The 10842-nt window shown below is 44.9% G+C and overlaps 1 pseudogene; it reads left to right on the top strand.

Moving 5' to 3' along the window:
- Positions 1-8649: 8649 nt before the first annotated feature.
- On the top strand, positions 8650-9149 carry LOC147987278 (uncharacterized; annotated as a pseudogene).
- Positions 9150-10842: the final 1693 nt, after the last annotated feature.

Here is a 10842-nt window from a genome sequence, read left to right as displayed (position 1 = left end):
GGTTCCTCGCCGGTTGGCCGGCGTTCAGGCGAAACCCCGGCGCGCACTGAGTACTGCCTCGGCTACAACCTGCCTCGGTGAGGTCCATCTTCCTCCTGCTCCTCTACTTCGGTTACTGTATGGGACATGGCCATGGCTATATTGATGTGCTGCTCGTCTGGTTGATGCTCTATGCCCTACTCATGCATCGGTTCCTACTTGAGCTCTGTAGTTGTGGATCCATGCCATTTTATGGTTTCCAGGCTGTTGTTCATGTTTAGTTGCTATCATAGGAGCTCATGTGATGCTCTAGTTTACATGTGGATGCCCTGATCCTATAGCTATGCTCCTGGATTTGCTAGATTGATCAGTGGCGTTCGTGCTAGGGCGATGATGATTAATCGTGGCTGAAATAAGTGTGCCTTTGAGCAATCGTGGCACCTATGCGTATCAGGTTGGATCATCCCTCTTGTCTCTAGAATCCTTTTTGATCATGTGATACTTGTTATTGTCCTTGGATGGTCATTCTTGTTGTGTGATAACTAGGGCAGCTCCACTGTATAAATAGATTGATCTGGTGACAAGAGATGACGGGGGTAGGTTATATGATCGAGGAAAGGTGAATCTGAGCCCACTATGCAATGAACCCTGAATCCTCAAAGCTCAAGAAACGGAGGGAGCACCGGACGCTCTCAGAGTTTAGCATCCCCTTGTTAGAGTCTGAAACAAAATGAAGCTCTCACGTTCGTTTGGATTCTGGACCGTTGGATCGAGCTCCCTGACGCGTAATGGTCGTCGGATCGCAGGTTCGGCTCACGCGAGATGTCCGATATTTACCAAATCACCGTGAGCCGTTAGATAAAATTTCCGCGGCTGTAGGCTTGCCACCGCGTGTAAAACTAGATGGCTGCGGAGGGCATTTTCGTCATTTCCCATGGTTGGAAAAATACCAATCGCCACATGGGTGTGACCTAGCCGTCGCTCCTCCACATTCGCTCGTCCCACCTCCTCCTCTCCCTCTCTCGATCTCCTCTGCCTCGCACGCCGCCACCGGTCGCCCTCGCGCCGCTGCCGCCTCCACTTGCCCTCGCGCCGCCTCTTTGCTCCCGACTCCATAACCCTAGCCCCTTTCTACGCCGCCGTAGATTATATGATGTTGCTTATTTATTCTCAAGTGGTGTTCGTGCTTGGGCAATGATGATTACCTTGGCTGGAAATAGTGTGCATTTGAGCAATCGAAGCACCTGTGGGTATCAAGTTGGATCCTCCCTCTTGTCTCTAGAATCCTTTTTGATCCTGTGATACTTGTTGTTGTCCTTGGATGGTCATTCTTGTTGTGTGATAACCAGGGCAGCTCCACTGTATAAACAGATTGATCTGGTGACAAGAGATGACGAGGGTAGGTTATATGATCGAGGAAAGGTGAATCTGAGCCCACTATGCAATGAACCCTGAATCCTCATAGCTCAAGAAACGGAGGGAGCATCGGACGCTCTCAGAGTTTAGCGACTCTCAGCCGTCTGATCGGTTTTCTGATGTGTTTCCGGCCGTCGGATCTCGGGTTCGGCTCACGTGAGACGTCGAATATTTACTAGATCGTCGTGAGCCGTTAGATAAAATTCCAATTGCAACAGCGCGCGACTGTAGGCTTTCCACCACGTGTAAAACTAGATAGCTGCGGAGGGCATTTTTGTCATTTCCCATGGTTGGAAAAATATCCAATCTCCACATAGGTGTGACCTAGCTGTCGCTCCTTCACATTCCCTCGTCCCACCTCCTCCTCTCCCTTTCTCGATCTCCTCTGCCTCGCATGCCACCACCGCTCGCCCTCACGCCGCTGCCTCCGCTTGCCCTCGCGCCGCCTCTTTGCTCCCCACTTTCCCTAACCCTAGCCCCTTTCTACGCCGCCGTAGATTATATGATGTTGCTTATTTATTCTCAAGTGGTGTTCGTGCTTGGGCAATGATGATTACCTTGGCTGGAAATAGTGTGCCTTTGAGCAATCGAGGCACCTGTGGGTATCAAGTTGGATCCTCCCTCTTGTCTCTAGAATCCTTTTTGATCATGTGATACTTGTTGTTGTCCTTGGATGGTCATTCTTGTTGAGTGATAACCAAGACAGCTCTACTGTATAAACAGATTGATCTGGTGATAAGAGATGACGGTGGTAGGTTATATGATCGAGGAAAGGCGAATCTGAGCCCACTATGCATTGAACCCTGATCATTTTTATTTGTATTTAAAGTTGTTACATATTTTGTGTTACTGTCTTGACGCGAGGGTGTCGGGTCCCAACATTTTACTGTCCAGGGTTTAGCTTGTACTGTCGTTTCTGAAAGACAGTAACACAAGAAGGTCTTATCTGACTCCATAATTTTACTGTATGAGACAGCCTGTATAATTTTCAGTTTGCAGAGCTCTGTGGTGCCCTGTTTTTCTGTTGTTCTATTTTTCTGTTGCTGCTCAGATCCATGTTGTCTTGAATTGTAAAGTACAACTACAAGTCCAAACCTGGACATTTTTAGAACCTGAACATTTTCAGTTAGTGGCTCAAAACTGCTCCACTAGAGTAGACATTTAACTTAATCAATTTACCATCTAGACAAATACTCCTATTAATTCCATCTGAGGAGTAGACATTTAACATAAGGTAGCCCCATTTTAATTTAAATGTAGTCTATTTTTGTTGCAATAGCACATTAGAGTGACTTATCGTTCATGAGCGGATCCTTTTTTAATGTGTTTGATTCGAGGCGCCACCTCCCTATGGCCTCGGCGCCTTCTCCCGGGCTCTCTCGGAGGTGAACTGTAGCGACATCTTGTGCGTGCGTGGTGGTCAAGCACGATAGCACTGATGGGTGCTGTCTCCGTCGACTGGAGAAGCGCAGGTCGCGGCTCACGCCGCTGCTCTACTGGGGTCATCAGCCTTTGTACTCGCGTTGTGCGTGCACTCAGGTACTGCATCCCAGGTTCATGTCTCACAGATGTCCATGCGCACAGTTCTGACCCCCTTTTTCTGCTGCTCCATATAGTGAACCAACAGAGTCGTGGATGCAGTGAGCGTTGGGTGCTGTGTCCCTCAGCTGAGCGGCAAGCCAGAGCTGCAAGTTGTTGAACATGGGGTGCTATTGTGATATCTCATGCCTCACGCTCTATGTGTGTATCTCTCTGTCCTGTTCCCTTTTTGCTATTCATTCATGCCTGATAGAATTACTAAGTTTTTTCTTGGTTTTGTAGTTGTGGATTGTTGTTAAGGAAGTATCTATTCAGGCCTGTTCAGGGGATATTGCATGATCAAGATCACTTCGTTCACTACTGATTTCATAAGGCCTGACATTGAGCCAGATTTCCTGTTCTGTATGCTTTAACTCCGTTGGCTCTGCTCCCTTGCCCAACTGATATGCCTGAAAAGTTCACAGGTATTTCCCTACCACCCGTTCATCTGCCTATGCCTTTCTATAGTGCTGTTTACCATATATAGTAATTTTTTTTGGTTTATTCGTGTAAACGTGTTCTGGCTCATTTGTGGTGTATAAGAGGCTGTTTAGTACCATAGTGCAAGCAGGGCTGAAAGGCTCATATATGTCAAGAACCTCACATGTGTGTACTGATATTTATGGCTGTATCACCTTTCCTTTGTCATAACAGTCTTATTTATACTTTGCTGTTTATAGATGCAAGCAAACCAGTGTGGTGCTCTGGGATCAGATTGCCTTGGCATTTGCTGCCGATGAAGTTATTGAACTCGGCAAGAAAGAACTGGTGGTTGCTACGTTTGTTGTGACGCTGTTCAAGAAATATGAAGGTGAGCCCGGTACGGCTCTTCTGTGGTAGAAAAATCTTGCCTGTTGAAGTAGATGTTATAGATCAATAATGGTGCATTCTTGGATAACGCACTGTTTGTTGATTATTGAAATAGTCGTGTGTCATAATAAAGTTTTTTTTTCCTGTTTGGTTGCATGTATGTGCATGGATGCTTCCTTTGGATTTCATTATTCTTTGTACGATGCATATAGTGGGAATGCATATGCTAAACCTGGCGTTTGGACCGGCACCCTCGCACCAGGGCGCGATCCCGATCTGCACCCACTGCTACGTGTATCTTATTTGGTTTGAAATTGTGAGAGGAGACATTTTAGTTTCTCATGATGCATTTTCTTTTTGTTTACATATTTCATTGTTCTTACCCGCCGATGAAATTCTCTATTACAGTGCAATTGCAAAGCTTATACTTCAATCATTTCTGTTTTTTTCTGTCACAACAGTTTTGAGATTGGCCTTGATAGCTGGTTATCATTGTACAAGACATCTTAGGTAAGATCTACCGATGGGTTAGTTTCTCATGTAAACTCACCTTTCATGATGTTCTGTGATAATCATGGCAAACTGAAGATATGTTATCTATGCAGTATAATACTAGCGTTAAAATTCAAGCTCCTTTTGGCATTGTCTAATCATCATGCAGCCCAAATATCTAACTAAACTGCGCTATGGAGCTTGCACTAGCAGAATAAGTTGCCATCCTGAATCATATGTGTAGGCTAAAAAGAAGTGTGGAAACAGTAGTCGTTTCACAAGGATATGTTACTACGGTTGCTTTCAGATGTTGATTTATCTTTCTTCTTGTACTCATTTGCTATATAATTTTGAAGTTTACAAGTCATGAGATTTGATGCCATATTCTAAACCTTGGAGCATTCTTTTTAAGAATATCTTTATTTTCCGTCGCAGCATTATGGCAGAACAATTATTATGCGTCTGTCAATGATAACAATGATACCTGATTGAAGATTAGGTGGTCTACAATCCTCAGGTTCTCCAAAACTATATCTCAAGCCTATCAACTCTGAAAATTAAAGGTCTGACTTGAAACTGTGCCCCTCCCCTTTTCCTGTTGCTCAACTCCCTTTTTGTGAATGATGTTCTGCATTAATATCCCAGATTGCACAATGTTAGTATTGCTATTTCTTTTGTCATGTAGAGATGGGTGCGACATGGACAATTATGTATCTATAGCTATTATTTTTTAGAAGAATTACATCTCTACAGTCATTTTCGCTTTAAGACAATGATCATTACCTACTACATTCAATGTCACTTCCGTTCTTATAAGTACATGCTAAAGAGAATGCGATATGATATTTACTAACGAGAAATCATATACTTGCAGGTCGCCACCATGCTGTTTCTCTCTGGCCGCCCCTCACATCGTCTTGGTTTGTTGGTTGCCGCTATGTCTCCTGCCGGTTCGCCCGCCGCTATCGCTGGAAGGGTTGTATAGGCCGTCGCTTATGCCACTACTCTGCAGTGACCAGTGAGGACCATGGCATCGAGGCAGCCCAAAAGGGAAACACCGCCGGCCACAACGCTGGTAGAGGCCTCCCTGTCTGCGCCGGTGACTGCTTAAAATCGCCGCCGCCACTGCCGTTGTCCTTGTTGCTTCTTTGCAGGCATTTGATTAAGTCAAAGGCAACATGAAGGCACGACGACGATTATGTACGCCGAGTAGTATCTTTTGCCTACCATACAGTATGAAAATAGATCAAGATGAGACAATTAAGTCACGTACTATGTATTTACTGTGGTCTCTATAAGGAGAACATATCTGGTCTATATCTGAATCTATGAACTATTATATCGATGATGTCGATTATGTCTACATAGCCTGCCTTCGTATGCTTGTATAAGCTCAATGTATCCTTTTTACTGTTCTTCTTTGACTTGGCACATCTGCTCATTTTCAGATAAATTTTAATGTGACTTCCAACGTCATAAACCAGAATTCTTTTTCTGAGGATGCTTATATATGAACTGTTCATCCTATTTGTTAATATATTTTATCCAATATGTTATCCATGTCTAAAACCCGTCTTAAATTTCATATCTTATTCATAGATAATGATTTGGTGTATGACACTGTACTTAATCAATATTATTGGTTATTTTTTATATTTGCAATGCTTCTATCACTATATTACCGGATTGGATATGATCGTACCCGGCAGCATCGCTGCTGGGTGCGGCAAGGCGCACTTCCTACCTAGTAGAAAGGGAACGGCAAAGAAGCCAAGCTTTAGATGGGTCCTGGCTGTAGCTGCTGCACCTGCATGCCAGCTTTTCAGAGAGGCTTTTGCGTTTCGTTTTCGACACGAGAGACAACGTTGGGCAAGCGCTTTTGGTTTGACCACACCCCACCAAATCACAGCAGATGCACGGATATGATATTCTACCACCGGCGCCTCATTAACTGCCACATACATACATAGTAGGAGTACATGTATAGCAGCCTGTAGCTGCTCCGAGGAATATGCCGTCGCAGATTTGCAGCAGCAGCAGCTACAGATCATCCGGCATGTGTATTTCTATCTATCCTACATGACCTTTAGTTGGACTGAAGTACTCCGTTGGCCTCTCAAAACATGTATACTGGAGTAGTAGTGAGTACTTTGCATGCACAGACGCACTTCTGTTTGCCTCCTTCGTCTGATGCTGCCACAAAATCACCCAACCTGATGCGGTCTCTACTCCCTCACACGCTCTGTCGTTCGTTAGCTGTTGTCGCTCCGTTCGCTGATGCGTGTCGTGGTGCACCGCGGGCTGGAGTCCCCGCTGGCGCTAAGCATATCATATTGTTTCTTCTAGAGCCGCCTCCAGCTTTTGTGCACACTGCACTGAGCACTTCATGTGTGCCTGTTGGGACGTGTTTAGTTGCCTACATACAGCCCAATCAAGCCCATGCAAAAAAAAAAAGGTTGCTTGATTGCCCGGGTTCACTATTTTGTCTGCATCACATGAAGTTTAAAGCATCTCATAACCATGCCCGCTAGAAGCCGCTGAAGCGGTAGTTTCTAGCGACTCAGGTCCGGGCGAAGTAGAGGAGGGGAACACGGCGCCGAGCTCATGCGACCGCGAAGATGATGCAAGCTCGCACGCATCTTCGAAAAGTCAGTGGGAGGAATTGGGGTTACCTCCCGCCGTTTCGGTTGCCCTATATACTACCCTTCACCTCACTGCCCAAACTCTCGCCACCATACCCCCACCCATTTTGAGATTTTCCTCCAACGCGTTTCGGCACCGCCGAGCAGGTAAACGACGCATCTTCTCCGGTCGGCGGTAGACAGCAGCGGCGACTCGTGTCCCCCTCTTCTTCGACCTGTTCCGCGTCTCCTTCGAGTTGCACCTATAGCGTATGTGAGTTCAATCACCCCCTTCTTAGTACTCATTCTAGCTAGATTTGTGAGTATGTGGTAGGGTTAGATCTACGACCATCTTGTAGCATTGTACACTGCCGATATGTGAGAATCTGATGTCCTGGTAGCTAGTGGTGATGGATTTGTAGCATGCTGCTTGTCTGGGGTTCGCTTGGTTGCCAGCCACGATATTGCCTTGTTTTTCCGGTGCCGGGATCAGAAGACCATGCGGAGAGGCAACGCCTCCGATGGCTATTCGACTCGACATGCACGCCCAGGCCATCTTCAATGCTTAGGACCTTAGGGCATCTTCAGTGCTGACCTTCAAACTGGACACTGTATCCGTCCGTAGACCGGGAGACCAGTTCGCGGACACAGATATGAAAGCCGACGATCAAATCGTAGCCGCAAATGTTCGGAGACATTTCGAACGGGATTTCATTGAAATTAAAAATTGATGCATATTTAAACAAATCAAACTATTTTCATTCATACTTGGTTATTTTTTTTACATAAAACTAGATGTCTTTCATCTAAACCAGAGCAAATTCATTACATTTTGGCATATAAAAAGCAACGACACCATGGTAAAACCTTAGCCGCGGTCCCCACGTCCTCCCGTGCTAGCACCCTCCCCTTACCATCTCACATTCTCTTCCTCCCCTTCCTTCACGTCGCCGCACAACCTCCTCCTCCATGGCCGGCAGGGCCACAATGAACGAGGGCCACAACCTCCTTCTCGTGCCTCTGCTCCCCCGACTGGGCACGGCCTCAATCCTCTACCTGGTCCACTTCGTCATGAGCAGCGGCGAAGGACCCTGCCACCTTGGAGCAGGCCGTGGCACTGGAACTGTACATCGGAGGTCGCGACATAATTTTTGGGAATTGTGATTAAATTATTAGTTGTAATATTCTTAAATATTTTTCCTGCAATTATTTCAATAGAAACTTTTTGAAATAACAAAATCAAGCGAAAAAATCAACCAGCAAAAAAAGAACCGCCGGCAAAACTAGATTTTTATTCTTTCCCAACAAACAAGCTAGTTTTTTTTTTGAGCAACACAAGCAAGCTAGCTAGCGGAAAGAAAGATGTGATCACGAGGGCCCAGCCCAGCCCAATGAACGAGTCTGGCAGAGTCCGGTCCGGAGACGCGGCTGTCTTGGACATATATATACGCCAGCGGCCGCAGCCGCCTCCTTCCCATGTTCGTTTAGGGCATATACAATAGTGCTATCTTAGGAGTGCCACGTAGAATAAATAATAAGATGGAGGAGAGAAAATTCATAAGAAAAGGCTTGTCTTCTTTTATTTAAGATAAAACAAGAAATGATCTCTTAACACAATTTGTCTCACCATGTTTTAAGGAATTGTTAGTTATTGAAGATAAGGATAAGATATAACCCATTATAGACATACTCTTTTGTCATCTCTAAATTACATGCAAGACTTAAGATAAGACTATCTTATCAACTATTGTATATGCCCTTAATCGTTTTCTTGAGATCCTACGAGGGTTCACCCTTCACCGCGACCCAGGAGGAGGCGGAGGCGTTCACCGTCAAGGCCAAGGCGGAGTACGAGGCGGAGGAGGACCGTGAGGTGGAGGAGGCGGCCTTCACCGTCAGGCCAAGACAGAGGCGGAGGCGGCCTTCACCGTCCAGGCCAAGGCGGAGGAGGAGGTGGAGGACTCGGACGATGACTGCGACTCGGACGAAGAAGCGGGCTTGGACCACGATGAGTTCATGGCCAGGCTGATCGCAGACTACAACGCCGAATCCGAGAAGATCAAGGCTGACAATCCATGGTTGACGTACACGGACTATTCCACTGAGGAATACGCCTACATGCGCCGCAACCCGGAGGAGGTGGAGGAGGAGTCCGACGACGACTCGGACGAGAAGCTCAGGATTTATGCCGACATGTTCCGCAAGCTGGGAGGGGAGGGTTCCCATGTTGTTGATGGGCTTGTTCTGGTGTGAGATTGTTGATCTTGTAATTTCATTTGACTGATTGGGATGAAGGAGGTTTTACCAATGCTATCTATCTACACTAACACTAGTAGTTGATCGATCCGGAGGACATCTATGTTAGTATTATCAAGTTATAAGAGGTGCCCATGAACCAATGGCAATGGCATGTATCTACTATTAGCATATTATAATCATCTTAAGTATGCTATTCTCCAGTTGTCTCTGATGTTTGATTGTCTCTGTGCCTGCCTGCTGGTTTACATTGGTGTGTGTTGTTTGACCGCTTCGTGCAAACCATTTCAGATTAGATTGTTTCAATTGCCAGTTTTGAGTTTGAGTTTGATCTTGTCCAGCCTTGCTATGCCTTCTTCAGGTGTTACAGTATATAGGTTGCTTCCTAAGTTCCCCATCTTGATTTGCAACAAGATCTGCTGTCAGCAGGATCTTTAAAAGGATTTACTGTGTCTTCTAGTTTACTAAATTTCCCATCTACATCAAAGCAGTGCCATATGGTCAGTTTTGTTTGGAAAATTGGTTGTTTTTATGTTTTATAAATTCTTATGCTGCCCAAGGTTCTCTGAAAAATTTCGCTATCTGCGGCTGTCCTTCCCTCAAATCACTGCCAGTCTTCGATTTCTAATTTGGCAACAGCGAGGAGCTAGTGAGACAGTGCCGCTAGTTGAAATGAGCCATTCCAGCCATCAGACAGACTATTAATCCAAGGTAACAGAACACTTCATTGTTTGTAGTGTACCCACCATTTTCTTGCTTTTCCTAACCTCATAATAAGTCTTGTGCGATTGTTCTTTTTTTTTGTTTGGTTGGTCGCAGTTGCTGCCGTTTCACCTGAATATGCTACTCACTTCAATCTGCCGTGCAGTGCAGGGCTCTTCTTCGTTTTGTACATTTCGCTAGCGTCCAGGTAGAGTTCCGAGTTTCCAGTGAAAGCATGAAGATCTCGATTTTGTATATTACGTTATGTACATATAGCTAACTGGTTAGTACATGCAGAATCATCCCAACTCCTTAGTTAGAAATTTAGTCCACAATATGTTGATCTGCATCTTGTTTCTGCTACCTGGCACTGTACTTCCTTATTTAGTTTAACTTTTGAATTGTCTTTTGATCTGGTTTGTATTTGAACTGCTGCTCTGTTATGTAAAGTAATGGAACCCTTGGGAAAAACAATCTGGCACTGTACTGTTTTCTCTTATTCAACGGAGTTCAGGAGGCTATCAACAGCACCAACTTTTCTCTTATTATCCTTAATTAAAGTTGTCATGTCTTTTTTGCATGTTTTAATCTGCAAAGTAGTCACTAAATGCAATTTGTGTCCTATTGTTCTGGTTGGCTGTTCCACATGTTAAATCTACTCCCCCAAAGATGTGCCTATTTTCTGAATTTATTTGTATCCTTTGATCCAGATTGCACCGATTCGGATACGCGTATCAGCATCCGGGCGTAAATACGTCATTTCTGAAAAGCTTTCCAAAAAGCGCCAATACAGGGATACATTTGACTACTTTTAAAATAAGAAAAAAAATATGTTATCAGTTAAGCATCAAGTCATTTAGCATATATTTAGTCAGTGCAGTCTATTATCTTCTATCTTATCCATGATTCCAACAAAGGCAAGAACCAACAGCCAAAGGGTGGCAGCAATTTACCAAACATAAAAGTTCAGTTAGAGAGAAATGGAGGA

The sequence above is a fragment of the Triticum urartu genome, chromosome 2A, assembly GCF_056163025.1.
Source record: "Triticum urartu cultivar PI428250 chromosome 2A, HENAU_Tu73, whole genome shotgun sequence".
NCBI lineage: Eukaryota > Viridiplantae > Streptophyta > Magnoliopsida > Poales > Poaceae > Triticum > Triticum urartu.
This window is presented reverse-complemented; position numbering and strand designations above follow the sequence as displayed.